This window comes from Somniosus microcephalus, chromosome 5 (assembly GCF_052327205.1).
Source record: "Somniosus microcephalus isolate GS21.2 chromosome 5, FLI_Smic_1.0, whole genome shotgun sequence".
NCBI lineage: Eukaryota > Metazoa > Chordata > Chondrichthyes > Squaliformes > Somniosidae > Somniosus > Somniosus microcephalus.
This window is the reverse complement of record NC_140991.1, coordinates 74967683-74987591: the sequence shown is the minus strand read 5'-3', so window position 1 is coordinate 74987591 and position 19909 is coordinate 74967683. Positions and strand designations below refer to the sequence as shown.

The 19909-nt window shown below is 47.5% G+C and overlaps 1 protein-coding gene across 1 annotated transcript in view; it reads left to right on the top strand.

Annotated features, from left to right (window-relative positions):
- The window catches only part of plxdc2b (plexin domain containing 2b), a 615561-nt gene that overhangs the window by 173564 nt on the left and 422088 nt on the right, over positions 1–19909 (top strand). The gene's annotated exons all lie outside the window — the stretch shown is intronic.

Below are 19909 nucleotides of genomic sequence, written 5' to 3'. Positions count from 1 at the left end.
GTGAAAATTGATGGACAGGATGTACTAGAAAGGCTGGGTATGCTTAGTGGATAAGTCGCCTGGTCCAGATGGCTTGCATCCCAGGTTGCAAAGGGAATTGGGGGAGGAATAATTTTCCAATCTTCCCTAGATGCGGGGGAGGTGCCTGAGGATTGGAAAGTGGCAAATGTGACACCATTGTTAAAGAAAAGGTGTAAGGACAATCCTAGTAACTACAAGCCGGTCAGTTTAACATCAGTGGTGGGTAAAGTTTTAGAAACAATAATCAAGGAAAAAATTAACGGGCACTTGGAGAGGTTTAAGCTAATTAAGGAGAGCCAACACGGATTTGTAAAAGGCAGATCGTGTTTGACTAATCTAATTGAATTTTTTGATGAAGTAACAGGGAAGATTGATGAAGGGAATGCCATGGATGTTGTCTACATGGATTTTAGGAAGGCATTTGACAAAGTACCACATAGAAGACTGGTTAACAAAATTTTGGCTCATGGAATAGGTGGGTCAGTGGCAGCTTGGATAAGGAATTGGCTTCAGGACAGAAAACAGCGAGTTGTGGTAAATGGTTGTTTTTCAGACTGGAGGATGGTAGACAGTGGTGTTTCCCAAGGATCAGTGCTGGTGCCACTGCTTTTTTTGATATATGTAAATGACCTGGATATTGAAATACAGTGTAGAATTTCTAAATTTGCCAATGACACCAAACTTGGGGGTGTGGCAAAAAGTGATACCAATCGACTGCAACAGGACAAAGAAAGGCTAGCAGAATGGGCAGACAAGTGGCAGAAGGAATTTAATACAGAGAAGTGTGAGTTGATGCATTTTGGCAGAAGGAACAGGGAGAGGCAATATACATTTAATGACACAGTTTTAAAGAGTGTGCAGGGACAGAGGGACCTGGGAGTTAATGTGTATAGGTCCCTGAAGGTGGCAGGGCATATTGAGAAAGTGGTTAGCAAAGCATATGGGATCTTGGGTTTCATAAATAGACATATTGAGTACAAAAGTAAAGAAGTCATGCTGAATCTTTATAAAGTGTTGGTTAGGCCACAACTGGAGTATTGCGTCCAGTTCTGGTCACCACACTTTAGGAAGGTTGTGAAGGCCCTTGAGAGGGTGCAGAGGAGATTTACCAGAATGGTTCCGTGGATGGCGGATCTTAGCTACAAGGACAGGTTGGAGAAGCTGGATTTCTTTTCACTAGAGCAAAGGAGGTTGAGCGGTGATTTGGTAAATGTGTACAAGATTATGACGGGTGTGGATAGGCTAGACGGAGAAAGGCTGTTCCCACTAGTTGATGGTACAAGGTCTAGGGGACACAGATTTAAGGTATTGGCAAGAGAGACGAGGGGATATGAGGAAAAGCTTTTTTACACCGAGTGGTGAGGACCTGGAACTCGCTGCCGACGGAAGTGGTGGAAACGGACACACTCCATGTTTTCAAGGGGAGACTGGATAAGCACTTGAGGGAAATAAATTTACAGGGATAGAGCGGGGGAATGGGACTGACTCGATTGCTCTGCAGAGAGCTGGAACGGACTCGATGGGCCGAATGGCTTCCTTCTGTGACATTATGACGGTCTCTTGAATTCCAATTTTCGAACTCGATCATCCCGGGTTGAATCCAAATTCCCATTACATTACGCCGATTTATATACCTTGGTTGATGATGTAAGCCCCCAAAGTGTGGACTGAGTGATATACAAAGTCGACAACACTGGCTTGTTGTAAGAAAGACAGACCCAATAATTGAAGTAAAAACAGTTTATTCAGGCCTGGGGAGCTATGGCTCTTGCGTCCCAACACAAGGCTCCAACTCCACCGAATCTCTTGAGGTTTACACAGTTATACACATATTCCGAGACCTCCTACTCCAGAGGTCCAATCGATTTAAAAGTCTATACATTAATCACTAACTAGGTGTGTCTAACTTCTACAAGGTAACCAATAACATAAGTTTCACTTTTCACTGTATGGGCCTGTGGCCCCTCTGATTTCTTGGAAATGAGTCATCAGGTCATGTGATTTCTGAGAAACGAGACCCTCTCTCTCTTGACCACTACTGAGTTTCGTTTTTCCAGAAAAGGGTTATGTCATTGTCTCTTTTTGTAAGTTTCATCTCTCTAAACTGGTATGGTCATTTCTGCAATTAAACATACGAGTAATTAGTACATTTCATCTTTAAACATTTTGCTGCGCAATTGCATTCTACTAAACGTGCCCTGTTACGCTCATTTTTAAATCTTACTTCAGTTGAGCTCAAGCCTCTTATCAAAATGTAAGAAATCACACAACACCAGGTTATAGTCCAACAGCTTTATTTGAAATCACAAGCTTTCGGAGCGCTGCTCCTTCGTCAGGTGAAGTGGAGAGATGCATAAAAACACAGCTTATATAGTCAGAGAATAATGTCAGATGTTTACAGGTAATCTTTCTAACTGCCATTTATCACACCTCGGCAGAGAGATAATCACAGCAATCAAAGGTGTGAATGGTGTCCAAACAGGTCAGTCAGGAAAACATTACATCAAAGAACAATGAGGTGGGGTCACAAGGGGTCAAATGTTGCAGATGCTGGGGTCTGTATGAAAAACAAAAAAAAGACAAAAAACATTTTTTTTGCTGGAAATCACAGCAGGTCCGGCCGCATCTGTGTGGAGAGAACAAACAACGACGACTCGAGTCTGGATGACCCTACGTCAGGTGGGGTTACATGTAGCGTGACATGAACCCAAGATCCCGGTTGAGGCTGTCCTCATGGGTGCGGAACTTGGCTATCAGTTTCTGCTCGACGATTTTGCGTTGTCGTGTGTCTCGAAGGCCGCCTTGGAGAATGCTTCCCCGAAGATCGGAGGCTGAATGTCCTTGACTGCTGAAGTGTTCCCCGACTGGGAGGGAACACTCCTGCCTGGCGATTGATGCGCGGTGTCCGTTCATCTGTTGTCGCAGTGTCTGCATGGTCTCGCCGATGTACCATGCTCCGGGGCATCCTTTCCTGCAATGTATGAGGTAGACAACGTTGGCCGAGTCACATGAGTATGTACCATGTACCTGGTGGGTGGTGTCCTCACGTGTGATGATGATATCTGTGTTGATGATCTGGCATGTCTTGCAGAGGTTGCTGTGGCAGGGTTGTGTGGTGTCGTGGTCGCTGTTCTCCTGAAAGCTGGGTAATTTGCTGCGAATGATGGTCTGTTTGAGGTTAGGCAGCTGTTTGAAGGTGAGCAGTGGAGGCGTGGAGATGGCCTTAGGGAGGTGTTCGTCATCATCGATGACATGTTGAAGGCTGCGAAGAACATGGCGTAGTTTCTCCGCTCCAGGGAAGTACTGGACGATGAAGGGTACTCTGTTGGTTGTGTCCCGTGTTTGCCTTCTGAGGAGGTCTATGCGATTTTTTGCTGTGGCCCGTCGGAACTGTCGATCGACGAGTCGAGCATCATATCCCATTCTTACGAGGGTGTCTTTCAGCGTCTGTAGGTGTCCATCGCATTCCTCCTCGTCTGAGCAGATCCTGCGTATTCGCAGGGCTTGTCCATAGGGGATGGCTTCTTTAACGTGGTTAGGGTGGAAGCTGGAGAAGTGGAGCATCCTGAGGTTGTCCGTGGGCTTGCGGTAGAGTGAAGTGCTGAGGTGTCCGTCTTTGATGGGGATTCGTGTGTCCAAGAATGAAACCGATTCTGAGGAGTAGTCTATGGTGAGTTTGATGGTGGGATGGAACTTGTTGATGTTATCGTGTAGTCTTTTCAGTGATTCTTCACCGTGGGTCCATAGGAAGAAAATGTCGTCGATGTATCTGGTGTATAGCGTTGGTTGGAGGTCCTGTGCAGCGAAGAAGTCTTGCTTGAACCTGTGCATGAAGATGTTGGCGTATTGGGGTGCGAATTTGGTCCCCATGGCTGTTCCGTGTGTTTGGGTAAAGAACTGGTTGTCGAAGGTGAAGACATTGTGGCCAAGGATGAAGCGGATGAGTTGTAGGATGGCGTCTGGAGATTGGCTGTTGTCAGTGTTGAGTGCTGAGGCTGTCGCAGTGATGCCGTCATCGTGGGGGATACTGGTGTAGAGTGCCGAGACGTCCATTGTGGCGAGGAGTGTTCCTTGTTCAACTGGTCCGTGGGTGCTGAGTTTCTGTAAGAAGTCTGTAGTGTCACGACAGAAGCTGGGGGTTCCCTGTAGGATGGGTTTCAGGATGCCCTCGACGTATCCAGAGAGGTTCTCACACAGGGTTCCGTTGCCTGATACGAGGTGTGATAAATGGCAGTTAGAAAGATTACCTGTAAACATCTGACATTATTCTCTGACTATATAAGCTGTGTTTTTATGCATCTCTCCACTTCACCTGACGAAGGAGCAGCGCTCCAAAAGCTTGTGATTTCAAATAAAGCTGTTGGACTTTAACCTGGTGTTGTGTGATTTCTTACATTTGTCCACCCCAGTCCAACACTGGCATCTCCACACCATGGCTCTTATCAAAATGTCCTTTTATGGCATGTCCAGTATGGCAGCATGACTTGATAGGACCTGGTTCACGTGCAACTTTACATTTCTGCGCTACGACGTACGTGATACAATGGTCCATTGATCTGGGTGAAGTGGCTCGATCTTCAATCATCCTGTTATCCACCCTCCTACAAACTAATGTAAGCACGTTCCTTTAGTCTTTCCCTTGCCCAAGGTCTCCAGACTATTCTTTAATCAAGTTTTACCGAGGTTAGAGCAGTTTGTGTTTTGATTCTTTCCTTTTGCTGGAGTCAGCATTATCCATTTTAACTCTTCACCCTGTGACTACACCACACCTGGCTGGTATTTAACCCTACATGGTACTGTATCAGTTGTCCATATTTGGAATGTAAATTGTGTAAAATTATAAACTGTCCCAGAGCTGTCAATCAAGGAATTGTTGTGATGGGACTGAGACTTGTGAACAATAAATATGAGGCCAATTGCAAATCCATTTAAACATAGAGTCATAGAGTTATACAGCACAGAAAGAGTCACTTCAGCATATCGTGTCCGCGCCAGCCATCAAGCCCCGTCTATTCTAATTCCATTTTCCAGCACTTTGTCCGTAGCCTTGTATGCTATGGCGTTTCAAGTGCTCATCTAAATGCTTCTTGAATGTTGAGGGTTCCTGCCTCTACCACCCTTTCAGGCAGTAAGTTCCAGATTCCAACCACCCTCTGGGTGAATAAGTTTTTCCTCAAATCCCCATTAAACCTCCTGCCCCTTACCTTGAAACAATGCCCCCTAGTTATTGACCCCTCCACTAAGAGGAAAAGTTCCTTTCTATCTACCCTATCTATGCCCCTCATAATTTTGTACACCTCAATCAGGTCCCCCCTCAGCCTTCTCTGCTCTAAGGAAAACAACCCCAGCCTGTCCAGTCTCTCTTCATAGCTGAAGCGCTCCAGCCCAGGTAACATCCTGGTGAATCTCCTCTGCACCCTCTCTATTGCAATCCCATCCTTCCAATAGTGTGGCGACCAGAACTGCACACAGTATTCTAGCTGTGAACTAACTAGCGTTTTGTACAGCTCCATCATAACCTCCCTGCTCTTATATTCTATGCCTCGGCTAATGAAGGCAAGTATCCCATATACTTTTTTAACCACCTTATCTACCTGTCCTGCTGCCTTCAGGGATCTATGTACATGCACACCAAGGTCCCTCTGATCCTCTGTTCTTCCTAGGGTCCTACCATTTATTGTGTATTCCCTTGCCTTGCTAGTCCTCCCAAAATGCATCACCTCACACTTTTCAGGGTTAAATTCCATTTGCTACTGTTCTGCCCATCTGACCAACCCGTCTATATCATCCTGTAGCCTGAGGCTTCCCTCCTCGCTATTTACCACTCCACCAATTTTTGTGTCATCTGCGAACTTACTGATCATAGCTCCTACATTCATATCTAAATCATTAATGTACACTACAAACAGCAAAGGACCCAGCACCGATCCCTGCGGTACACCATTGGACACAGGCTTCCAGTCACACAAACAACCTTCGACCATCACCCTCTGCCTCCTGCCACTAAACCAATTTTGAATCCAATGTGCCCTGGATCCCATGGGCTCTTACATTCTTGACCAGTCTCCCATGTGGGACTTTGTCAAAAGCCTTACTGAAGTCCATGTAGACTGCATCAACTGCACTACCCCCATCCACGCACCCAGTCACCCCCTCTCAAAATTCAATCAAATTGGTTAGACATGATCTCCCCCTGACACAGCCATGCTGACTATCCTTGATTAATCCTTGCCTCTCCAAGTGGAGACCAATTCTGTCCCTCAGAATTTTTTCCAATAATTTCCCTACCACTGATGTTAGGCTCACTGGCCTGTAATTCCCTGGTTTATCCCTACTACCCTTCTTGAATAATGGCACTACGTTAGCTGTCCTCCAGTCCTCTGGCACCTCCCCTGCGGCCAGAGAGGATCTGAAAATTTGTCTCAGAGCCCCTGCAATCTCCTCCCTTGCCTCACACAGCAGCTTGGGATACATCTCATCTGGGGCTGGGGATTTATCCACTGTTAAGCCCGCTAAAACCGCTAGCACCTCCTCCCTCAATACTAATTTGTTCAAGTATATCACAATCCCCCTGCCTGATTTCTATGCCTATGTCGTCCTTCTCCATAGTGAACACAGATGCAAAATATTCATTTAAAACCTCACCCACCTCTTCCGGCTCTACACACAGATTGCCACTTTGGTCCCTAATGGGCCCTACTCTTTCCCTGGTTACCCTCTTGCCCTTAATATACTTCTGAAACACCTTGGGATTTTCCTTTATTTTGCCCGCCAGTGTTTTTTCATGCCCCCTCTTCGCTTTCCTAATTTCTTTTTTAAGTACCCCCCTGCACTTTCTATACTCCTCTAGGGCTTCCACTGTTTTTAGTCCTTTGTATCTGCCAAAAGCCTCCCTTTTTTTCCTAATCCATTCTTGTATATCACTTGACATCCAGGGTTCCCTGGGCTTGTTGGTCCCACCCTTGACCTTTACGGGAACATGGTGGCGTTGTACTCTCTCTATTTCCTTTCTGAAAGACTCCCAATGATGTGATGTGGATTTTCCTACAAGTAGCTGATCCCAGTCCACTTTGGCCAGATCCTGCCGTATCATATTAAAATCGGCCCTCCCCCAATTTAGAACCTTTATTTCCGGTCCATCTTTGTCCTTTTCCATGACTACCTTAAAACTCACTGAATTATGGTCACCATCACCAAAATGCTCTCCTACTGACAGTTCTACCACTTGCCCGGCTACATTCCCTAGAATTATGTCCAGTACCGCCCCCTCTCATAGAAACAGAGAAGATAGGAGCAGGAGTAGGCCATTTGGCCCCTCGAGCCTGCTCCGCCATTTAATGAGATCATGGCGGATCATCCAAATTCATTACCCTGTCCCTGCTTTCTCCCCATATCCCTTGATCCCTTTAGCCTTAAGAAATATATTTAACTCCAACTTGAATATATTTAATGAATTGGCCTCAACTCACTTCTGTGGTAGAGAATTCCACAGTTTCACCACTCTCTGGGTGAAGAAATTCCTCCTCATCTCAGTCCTAAATGGCTTACCCCTTATCCATAGACTGTGACCCCTGATTCTGGACTCCCCTGCCATCGGGAACATCCTTCCTGCATCTAGTCTGTCTAGTCCTGGTTAGAATTTTATAAGTTTCAATGAGATCCCCTCTCATTCTTCTAAACTCTAGCGAATATAAGCCTAATCGACCCAATAAGGATAAGGGTTAAGCCATTTAGGACACGGTTGAGGAGGAATTTCTTCACCCAGAGAGTGGTGAACCTGTGGAATTCTCTACCACACAAGGCAGTTGAGGCCAATTCATTAAATATATTCAAGAAGGAGTTAGATGTATTTCTTAAGGCTAAAGGGATCAAGGGATACGGAAAGAAGGCAGGGACAGGATACTGAATTTGGATGATCAGCCATGATCTCATTGAATGGCGGAGCAGGCTCGAGGGGCCGAATGGCCTACTCCTGCTCCTATCTTCTATGTTTCTATGTTAGTCTGTCTAGTCCTGTTCAAATTTTATAAGTTTCAATGAGATCCCCTCTCATTCTTCTAAACTCTAGCGAATATAAGCCTAATCGACCCAATCTCTCTTCATACGTCATTCATGCCATCCCAGTTATCGGTCTGGTGAATCTTCGCTGCACTTCCTCCATGGCAAGAACATCCTTCTTCAGATAAGGTGACCAAAACTGCACACAATACTCAAGGTGTGGTCTCACCAAGGCCCTGTACAACTGCAGCAGGACATCCTTGCTCCTGTACTCGAATCCTCTCGCTATGAAGGCCAACATACCATTTGCCTTCTTAACCGCCTGCTGCACCTGCATGCTTACCTTCAGCGACTGGTGCACAAGGACACCCAGGTCTCATTGCACTTCCCCTTTTCCCAATATATTGCCGTTCAGATAATAATCTGTCTTCCTGTTTTTGCCACCGAAGTGGATAACCTCGCATTTATCCACATTGGGCAGATGCATGGCAAATGCAGTATAATCACCCAACCTGTCCAAATCATACTGGAGTTTCTCAGCAGCCTCCTCACAGCACACACGCCCACTGTGGTAAACCACTTGTTGTTGTTGTTGTTGTTGCACACTGTTGTACCTATGCATGCCTCAACATGTCTCGGCTGGCTCCACCCACACAGGCCCAGGTATAAAGGTGATTGACCTGCAGCCCCCTGCCTCCTTGGATCCCAGTCAACCACGAGAGGCATGCTCTGTTCTTTGCTAATAAAAGCCTTTAGTTACTCTCTTAACTCTCAGTCTTTTATGAGTAATTGATAGCGCATCAATTTTATTAGCAAAGAACAGAGCATGCCTCTCGTGGTTGACTGGGTTCCAAGAAGGCAGGGGGCTCGACGCAGCCCACAGGAATATGGACGCCTTCTCCCCTAACTGCTCCGCAACGTGGACGCCACAACCTTGGGTCATGGGACCGCCACCTTCAACTGCTGCTGCGATGTCCAAGGCACAAAAATGTTATTTTTGTGGCCAGGCAAAACACCCCAGAGCACGCTGCCCGGCGAGAAACGCTACCTGCTCCGGCTGCGGGAAGAAAGGACACTATGTCAGCGCCTGCAAAGGTAAAACCGCTAACGCCAGCAGCGCCGCGTGCGAACCGTGGGGGCAGCCATCTTGTCCGCCATCTTGGACTCCCCCAGCCGCGTGGGGATCGGGACCATGGGCGCCGCCATTTTGTCCGCCATCTCGGACGTCTCCAACTTCAACCACGGTGGACCCGGACTCAACCACCGCCTCATCTGACGACCACATCGACTCGCTCGACCATACGCTGGCCTCCGTGACGCTGGACCAATCTCTCCCTCATCAACTGTCCAGGTCCATGATGGACATTAAGGTAAACGGCCGCGCCACTACCTGCCTTTTTGACAGTGGGAGCACGGAAAGCTTTATCCACCCCGACACGGTGCGGAGTTACGCTCTCCCGGTCCTGCCGACGCGACATCGGATCTCTTTGGCTTCCAAAGCCCAGTCAGCGGACGTCGGTGGCTACTGTGTAGTGACCCTTTCAGTAAGGGGCACAGAATACAAAAATTTTAAACTCCTGGTCCTGCCCCATCTTTGCGCTGCCGTTCTACTGGGGTTGGATTTTCAGTGCAACCTTAAGAGTGTCACATTAGCGTACGACGGACCCCTCCCCCCACTCACAGTCTGCAGCCAGCAGCTTTTAAATCGCCCGCCGCGCAACATTTGCAGCCTCTCCACCCTTAAAGTCCCCCCCCCCTCCTTGTTCGCTAACCTCACCCGTGACTGTAAGCCCATCGCTACCAAAAGCAGGCGTTACAGTGCCCGGGGATAGGAGCTTCATTAAATCCGAGGTAGCAAGACTCCTGAAGGAAGGGATTATTGAAAGTAGCACCAGCCCATGGCGAGCACAAGTGGTGGTAGTGAAGACTGGCGAAAAACAGCGCCTAGTTATTGACTACAGCCAGATGATCAATCGCTACACCCAGCTAGATGCATACCCGCTCCCCCGCATATCTGACATGGTCAATCAGATAGCACAATACCGGGTGTTCTCGACGATTGATCTGAAGTCGGCATACCACCAGCTCCCCATCAGGGCTGAGGACCGCCAGTACACAGCTTTTGAAGCTGACGGTCGTCTCTACCACTTCCTCAGAGTTCCCTTCGGTGTCACCAACGGGGTTTCAGTCTTCCAACAGGAGATGGACCGGATGGTCGACCAGAACGCGCTCCAGGCCACTTTCCCTTATCTAGACAACGTCACCATCTGCGGCCGCGACCAGCAGGACCATGATGTTAATCTAGAGAAATTCCTCCGTACGGCCCAGCGGCTGAACCTAACATACAACAAGGACAAATGTATGTTTCGTACCAAGCGCCTTGCCATTCTTGGCTGTGTAGTGGAGAACGGAGTCATCGGCCCCGACCCCGACAGGATGCGCCCCCTTATGGAGCTCCCCCTCCCCCACTGCCAAAAAGCACTGAAGAGATGCCTAGGGTTTTTCTCGTACTATGCTCAGTGGGTGCCCAACTATGCGGACAAAGCCAGACCCCTCATCAAGTCCACCTCCTTCCCCCTGACAGCAGAGGCCTGTGCAGCCTTCACTCTCATAAAAGGAGATATTGCGAAGGCCACAATGCACGCAGTGGATGAGTCCATCCCTTTCCAAGTGGAGAGCGACGCATCCGACTTTGCCCTAGCTGCAACCCTTAACCAGGCAGGGAGACCCGTGGCCTTTTTCTCAAGGACCCTCCAGGGCCCCGAGATTCGACACTCCTCTGTCGAAAAGGAGGCCCAGGCCATTGTGGAAGCTGTGCGACATTGGAGGCATTACCTGGCCGGAAAACGATTTACCCTGCTCACTGACCAGCATTCAGTAGCTTTTATGTTTAATAATAAGCAGAGGGGCAAAATCAAGAACGACAAGATCTTGAGGTGGAGAATCGAACTCTCCACCTACAATTACGATATCTTGTACCGGCCCGGGAAACTCAATGAGCCCCCAGATGCCCTATCACGTGGTACATGCGCCAACGCGCAGGTCGATAGACTGAAGACCCTCCACAATGACCTCTGCCACCCGGGGGTCACCAGGTTTTTTCACTTCATCAAATCCCGTAACCTGCCCTACTCCATCGAGGAGGTCAGGACCATGACCAGGAACTGCCAAATCTGTGCCGAGTGCAAACCGCATTTTTATAGGCCAGACAGAGCAAGCCTGATCAAAGCCACGCGCCCCTTTGAACGGCTGAGCGTCGATTTTAAAGGGCCCCTCCCCTCCTCCGACCGCAATGTGTACTTCCTCAACATAATTGATGAGTACTCCCGTTTCCCGTTTGCCATCCCTTGCTCAGACATGACCAGTACCACGGTCATTAAATGTCTGAATGACCTCTTCGCCTTGTTCGGTTTCCCTAGCTATATTCATAGCAACAGGGGCTCATCCTTTATGAGTGACGAACTCCGGCAGTACCTGCTCTCGAGAGGTATCGCTACAAGCAGGACCACCAGCTACAACCCCCGGGGGAATGGCCAGGTGGAAAGGGAGAATGCGACGGTCTGGAAGGCAGTCCTTTTAAACTTGAAATCTAAAGGCCTTCCGACCTCTCGCTGGCAGGAAGTCCTCCCTGCGGCGCTCTATTCCATTCGGTCACTGCTCTGTACAGCCACCAATGCTACCCCTCATGAGAGAATGTTCTCCTTCCCCAGGAAGTCCACATCGGGGATCTCGTTACCGACATGGCTGACTTCTCCAGGACCCGTCCTACTGCGGAAGCACGTGAGGTCCCATAAGATGGACCTCCTGGTCGAGAGGGTGAGCCTCCTCCATGCCAACCCTCAGTATGCTTACGTGGTGTACCTGGACGGGCGGGAGGACACAGTCTCCATACGAGACCTCGCACCTTCGGGTGCTCCCGAAACACCCCCCTCGCCATCCACCACTACCCACGCCTACCCCCAGTACGCTTACGTAGCGTACCCGGACGGGCGGGAGGACACAGCCCCCACACGTGATCTCGCACCTTTGGGTGCCCCTGAAACACTACCATTGCCATCGACCACTACCCACAACCCAACCCCGCTAGACGGCATGCCGCAGCCCCAGGACCCGTCATTGACCACCCAACCACTCAATGAGACGCCAGACTCAACGTTGGATGCTGCACCATCACCGCCGCCACCACGACGATCAGGACGGCATATAAGGCCACCTGATAGACTTACTTACACGAACCTTTAGTACACTTCACCCCGCCGGACTCAATTTTAAACAAGGGGTGAATGTGGTAAACCACTGTTGTTGTTGTTGTTACACACTGTTGTACCTATGCATGCCTCAACATGTCTCGGCTGGCTCCACCCACACAGGCCCAGGTATAAAGGTGATTGACCTGCAGCCCCCTGCCTCCTTTGAACCCAGTCAACCACGAGAGGCATGCTCTGTTCTTTGCTAATAAAAGCCTTTAGTTACTCTCTTAACTCTCAGTCTTTTATGAGTAATTGATAGCGCATCACCCACCCAGCTTTGTGTCATCTGCAAACTTGGAGATATTACATCTAGTTCCCTCATCTAGATCATTTATATATATTGTGAATATCTGGGGTCCTAGGACCGATCCTTGCGGTACCCCAGTAGTCACTGCCTGCCATTCGGAAAAAGACCCATTTATTCAACTCTTTGCTCCCTGTCTGCCAACCAGTTCTCTATCCAAGTCAGTACCTTACCCCCAATCCCATGTGCTTTAACTTTACACGCTAATCTCTTATGCGGGACCTTATCGAAAGCCTTCTGAAAGTCCAAATACACCACACCCACTGGTTCTCCCTTATCTATTCTACCAGATACATCCTCAAAAAATTCCAGTAGATTCGTCAAGCATGATTTACCTTTTGTAAAGCCATGTTGACTTTGTCCGATCCTGTCACTGTTTTCCAAGTGCCCTGCTATTACATCTTTAATAATGGACTCTAGCATTTTCCCCACTACCGATGTCAGGCTTACCAGTGTATAATTCCCCGTTTTCTCTCTAACACCTTTTTTAAATGGTGGGGTTACATTAGCTACCTTCCAATCCATGGGAACTGTTCCAGGTTCTATAGAGTTTTGGAAGATGACCAGCAATGCATCTACTATTTCTAGGGCCACTTCCTTAAGTACCCTAGGATGTAGATTATCAGGCCCTGGGGATTTATCGGCCTTCAATCCCATCAATTTCCCTAACACCATTTCCCTACAAATAATGATTTCACTCAGTTCCTCCCTCTCATTAGACCCTATGTTCCCCGACATCTCTGGGAGGTTATCTGTGTCTTCCTTTGTGAAGACAGAACCAAAGTATGTATTTAAGTAGCCTGCCATTTCTTTGTTCCCCATTATAAATTCCCCTGATTCTGACTGCAAGGGACCTACGCTTGACTTCAGCAATCTTTTTCTCATCGCATATCTATAGAAGCTTTTACAGTCAGTTTTTATGTTCCCTGAAAGCTTACTCTCATATTCTATTTTCCCCCTCTTAATTAATCCCTTTGTCCTCCTTTGCTGAATCTTAAAGTGCTCCCAATCCTCAGGTTTGCTGCTTTTTCTGGCCAAATTATATGTCCTCTCCTTGGATCTTATGCTAGCCCTAATTTCCCTTGATAGCCACGATTGACTCACCTTTTGTGTTTTATTTTTATGCCAAACAGGGCTGAACAAATTCTGTAGTTCATCCATGCGATCTTTAAATGTTTGCCATTGTCTATCCACCATCAACTCTTTAAATAACATTCCCCAATCCATCCTAGCCAACTTCTGTCTCATACCATCGTAGTTTCCTTTATTTAAATTGAGGACCCTAGTCTCTGAATCAACTACTTCACTCTCCATCTTAATGAAATATTCGATCATATTATGATCGCTCCTCCCTAAGGGGCCTTGCACAACAAGATTGCTAATTAATCCTTTCTCATTACATAATACCCAGTCTAAGATGGCCTGATCTCTAGTTGGCTGCTTGACATATTGGTCCAGGAAGCCATCCCGTATACACTTTAGGAATTCCTCCTCCACATTATTGTTACTAATTTGGTTAGTCCGATCTAAATGTAGATTAAAGTCACCCATGATAACTGCTGTGCCCTTATTGCACGCGTCTCTAATTTCCTGTTTAATGCTATCCCCATCCTCAGCCTTACTTTTTGGGGGTCTGTATACAACTCGCATAAAGTTTTCTGTCCGTTGGTATTTCTCAGCTCTACCCTTACAGATTCCATATCATCAGAGCTAATACCCTTCCTTACTATTGTGTTAATCTCTTTAACCAGCAATGCTACCCCACTTCCTTTTCCTTTTTGCCTGTCGTTCCTGAATAATGAATACCGCTGGATGTTGAATTCCCAGCCTTGGTCACCCTGGAGCCATGTCTCCGTAATCCCAGTTATATCATATCTGTTTACATCTACTTGTGCAGCTAATTCATCCACCTTGTTACGAATGCTCCTCGCCTTAAGACACAAAGTCTTAGTCCGTTTAGAACTATTATTTACTGTGGCCCTGTTTGAATTACACCCTTGATTTCTCTTCCTTCCACTTTTTTGCTTTTTTCCTTCCTGTCTTTTGCTTCTATGCTTGCTTCCCTTTCCTCTGTCTCCCTGCACAGGTTCCCAACCCCCTGCCATTTTAGTTTAAACCCTCACCAACAGCACTAGAAAACACTCCCCTTAGGACATTGGTCCCGGTCCCGGTCCTGCCCAGGTGCAAACCATCCAATTGGTACTGGTCCCACCTCCCCCAGAACTGGTTCCAATGTCCCAGGAATCTGAATCCCTCCCCCTTGCACCATCCCTCTAGGCACATGTTCAGCTGAAATATCCTTCTATTTCTACTCTGACTAGCATGTGGCATTGGTAGGAATCCTGAGATTACTACCTTTTGAGGTCCTATTTTTTAATTTACCTCCTAACTCTCTATATTCAGCTTTAAGGACCTATCCCGTTTATTACCTATATCGTTGGTACGTATATGCACCACGACAACTGGCTGTTCACCGTCCCCCTCCAGAATGCCCTGCAGCCACTCCGAGACATCCTTGACCCTTGCACCAGGGAGGTAACATACCATCCTGGAGTCTTGTTTGTGGCCACAGAAATGCCTATCTATTCCCCTTACAATAGAATCCCCTATCACTGTAGCTTTCCTGCTCTTTTTCCTCCTGTCCTGTGCAGCAGAACCACCCATGGTGCTAGGAAGTTGGCTGCTGCTGCCTTCCCCCGATAAGCCATCTCCCCCAACAATATCCAAAGCGGTATATCTGTTTGAGAGCGGGGTGGCCACAGGGGACCCCTGCACTACCTGCCTGCGCCTACTACTCTGCCTGGCGGTCACCCATTTCCTTCCTGCCTGTGGAGCCTTTACCTCTCTTGTAGGACTTTCTACATGCTGGCTCAAAAAGCTCTCCTGGATGCACTTTAAAAATTCCGCACCCTCTAAGCCTTTCACAGTCTGACTATCCCAGTTAATATTGGGGAAGTTGAAATCCCCTACTATTATTACCCTATTATTTCTACACATCTCTGAGATTCACCTACATATCTGTTCCTCTATCTCCCACTGACTGTTTGGAGGCCTATAGTACACTCCCAGCAAAGTGCTTGCCCCCTTTTTGTTTTTAAGTTCTACCCATATGGCCTCATTTGAGGGACCTGCTAAGATATCATTCCTCTTTACAGCAGTAATTGACTCCTTGATTAATATTACGACACCGCCGACCCTTTTACACCCCCCTCTGTCTCGCCATCAGAATAGATTATATTTTAAAGTCAAAGTAATAAGTCTTGTCCAAATAAGTGCAAATTGACAGATCTGGATAATGTCTTCTCATTATTAATTCAGACACGAGATAAACATGTGGGTGTGTCCAGGAAGAGTAACATTGAGCTCTAATTTCTTTTTGGCGTAAACAAAGACTGTCTCTAGTCTGCTTTTTTTCAAACAAGGATCAATATTAAACATTTGATTCTATTTCACTTTCTCCTGTAGTGCTTAGATTGGTGTCATTTTGCCTGTTATCTCATGGTACCATTTCACACACAACCACAGCATTGTGGAGCTTCCTAAACGTAATAAATGGCTCAAGGTGTTTCACAGAGGAAAAATGGACATCTAGCAGTGCAAGTGTTATGAGAGAGGACTGAAAGTATGGGAAAAGCAAGAGAGACTTTTAAAGACAGTGAGGGAAGTAACAAATTAAGAGGGGCTTAGGGAGGCAGTAGGACAGTGGAAGGCTCTGCTACCTGTGGTAGGGGTAGAGTTGCACAAGAAGCTAGAGCTGGAGAACCAAAGGACATGGGCTGGCACGTAGGACTGGAGGTTGCAGAGGCAGTGTGTGGAGCTAGGCCGAAAAGGTCCTTGTAAATTATGATTTTGAATTTAGTGTTGGGGCACAGGTAATCAATGGAGGTCAGTGAAGAATGGCAACAAAGCGATAAGGTGGAATTTTAACTCCCTGGCGAGGCCGATTTTAGCACTGTAGGTAGCCTCATTTACATCCTTTTGGGCAGCTGCTCGCTCAAAATGAGAGAAAAGAGGCAGCTGGCAGTTAAAGATTGAATGTGTGGGTATGGGGTTTTGGGGGGCGGGGGGCAATTTGGGTGGGGGGTCGGCAGGTTTTCGCAGGTGGGTAATGGGGAGGCTGGTCCTTCTGGCCCCACAATGGAAAGGTTAATATTTGCCTTACAGGGCTTCCTCTTCCTGCAGACCAGGTTTCACTGAGTGGGGCAGCCACGGTGTACAATGGTGGTTAAAATGCCATTGGGGCTCTATGTACATCATAGATCCCAGATTTGCATAAATGTATAAAGTTCCTTTATGATTCAGGTGGGTGGCTCGGCCGCCTAAAATGGCAGCATTGAAATCGTCATGGGCCAAGAGTGGAGCACGTACCTGCTCTATTTTAACTTTCACTCTGGCTGGGGGGGGTGGGACTTAAATATTCCCCTTTTTATGAGGACAAGATGCGTAGAGAGAAGGATGAGTTAAAAACCTTACAAACTAGAGATTCAGTTTGCTTGATGAGATTTACAGTCATACAACAAACAGGATTACAATGAATGTTTACATCATATTTTCCAATTATAAAGCTTGTTTTTTATTCTACTTGTGTACAAGCTAAAACATTGTGTATAGAGTGACTGTCTTTATTCCAAAAGGCTGAACCTTCTTATTCCGGGGGGCAAGAGTTAATAGTGCTGGAGGCGAAGAGCAAGAGCAGCCACATAAGTACACTCATTGAAGATGATGTCTGGCTGTATTGATGGATGACTTACAGGCCTAGAAATTGAGTTTGCCTCCGCCAGGGCTGTAGCGCCCGAAATTTAGCGCCAGCGTTAATTGCCGTTGCGCCCGCCAAAAATTCAGCTGCGCCGCGCCCAGACGGCTGCGGGCGCTAATGGAGGGTGTCAGCGCCTCGCAATGGGCGCTGAATGCAGGATTGCGGCGCTAATCCCCCGCTGCGGCACCCGATGCGGTGCGGCAGGCTGGGGTACTGCAGGCCTCCTCCTTCTGTTAAGGAGGAGCTGCCTGCAGCCGACCGCTGGCCGGTGGAATCGCACGAAAAATGAGCCCGGCACCTCGGAGAAGTGTCGGGCTCGAGGCCCACACACATCTGTGCCGCGGGGGGGTGGTGGAGGAGTCCGGGGAGGGAGGTGCGGGCAGGCGGCCGCCGGGAAAGCGGCCGGCCGCCGCGCCACCTTAATGCGCCGGCGCTAAGTCCAGCAAGAAACTTTTGAAAAATCGTTGGTTGCGGCTGCCACGGGCGAGGCGGCCGCAACTGAATTTCGGCGTCCGGCCGCGTTACCACGGCAACCGGGACGCTGCGCACACCGATGACGTCATCGGTGCCGGCGCAGCGCTACTGGCTAACGCCGATGGTAGGGCCCAAATCAATTTCCGAAGCGGCTATAATTCCGGCGCAAGGCCCTCTAGCGCCTCTAATTGGGCGCTAACCCCACTCAATTTCTAGGCCACAGTATTTTAGACTGATTCGGATTTTAGTGCTTCCCATACTGATGGGAAGCACCTCAAGAATGTTGGAATCGTGATTGTTTCAGTTGTACATTAGCTCTAAATTTGCCTTTGTATGATGAGTAAATTTTCTGGAGTGAGCCTTTGGCTTAGTAGTAGCATCCCTGCGACCAAGTCAGATGGTGTAAGGTTCGAACCTCACTGTGGACTGCCCCGGCAGGTGGAGACTAGAATATGGTATCTAAATACAGGGTTGACATCCAGCAGGGTATTCTCATCCAGCAGGAGTGACCACTGTGTCGCCGAGGCTTTCCAGACTTTTAAACCCAGTATGTCATGTATTAATAATATCAGAAATCTGTTCATAGGATGGTGTATCTTTCTGAATTATGGCTTTTCCTTTACACACTGTCATATTTTACTTTACTTTTCAATTTTTTTTATACCAAATATATTATTTTCAATTTGCTAAAGCTAGAATGTGTCTGTAGATTTCCCTTCACTAACACAGTTGTAGCAAAAATGGAAGTGTCAAGGTAATAAGGATGTTGGAGTTTTATGAAGAGTGGAGGTTGGAAGGGTAGCAAGGAGAGCATTAGAGAGTAGTCTAATCTAGAGGTAACAAAGCATAAGGGTTTCCACGGTAGAGGTATTGTGGTATGGATGGAGGCAAGTAATTTGTGAGAGTGAGCAGTCTTTAAGATGGAGAAGATTTGGAATTTGAAGCTCGGCTTAGATCAAGCTGGACAAGTTGAAAACTTTCTGGGTCAACTGAAAGGGGGATGGAGTTAATAGCTAGGGAGCAGCATTTGTGATGGGGGCTGTAGTTGATGGTTTCAGTCTTACTGATGTTGAGCTGAAGGAAGATATAACTCATCCAAGACTGGAAGTTGGACAAGCAGTCTGACAGTACAGAGGCAGTAAAGGGTTCGAAAAGGTGATGAAGAGGTAGAGATGGGCGTCAATGGGAACATGTGGAAGCTGTGCCGTTGTCTATGGATGATGTCACCAAGGGGCAGCATGCAGAAGAGGGGGCCAAGGTTGACCATGTCAAAAGCTGGAGAGTGGTTGAGGAAGATGAGGAGCGTTAACTCACCATGGCAGCAGTCACAGAGGATGTCATTTGTCATTTTGAAAAACTGTCGTGTTGTTTCATCTTTTGTGTCTGTAATTTTTTTCCAAAAAATGGATATGTGCATTGGGTTACCGGGTAGTACAGATCAGACTATGTTCAATTCTTGGTCTGTATAGCACCTTGGGACATTTTCCTACATTAAAGGCAATATATAGATACAGGTCGTTGTACTGAGTTGGCTCTTCTGAGGGGGGGGGGTGATAGAGGTGATATAATTGGCCACAGAGCCTTTCGACATGGGAGGGGAAAAATAAGCCACTCCTAATTGCTATCTAGTAACCCTGCTGGCAGGTACATGTGCGAAGTCAGATGAGGACAGGGTCGAGCCCAGCTGTGATCATCACCACCCTGATCCAGACATGGACACAAGTGCTGAATCCCAGAGGACAAGTGACAGTAGCTATCCTCGACATCAAGGCACCATCAACTGAGTATGGTACCTAGGATCCTTTAGAAAAACTGAGTTCCGTGCTGGTGGGGTGGGGTTAAAGGGGAAAAACTGCAGTGACTGACGTCATGATTGATGCACAGGGAGGCCCACCACCACCTTCTCTGGAAACTATGCCTTGGGATGTTTTTACTACGTTAAAGGCGCTATATAAATACAAGTTGTTGTTGAATAAACGCAGACTCGCATGTGTCACCCATGTCCTGTAAACACATTTTTTAAAAAGAAAGCAAGTTCCCTGTTGGCCATGATTCAATGATTGCACGTTGACACTAATTGAGCAATAATAACTTTCTGTGGAATGG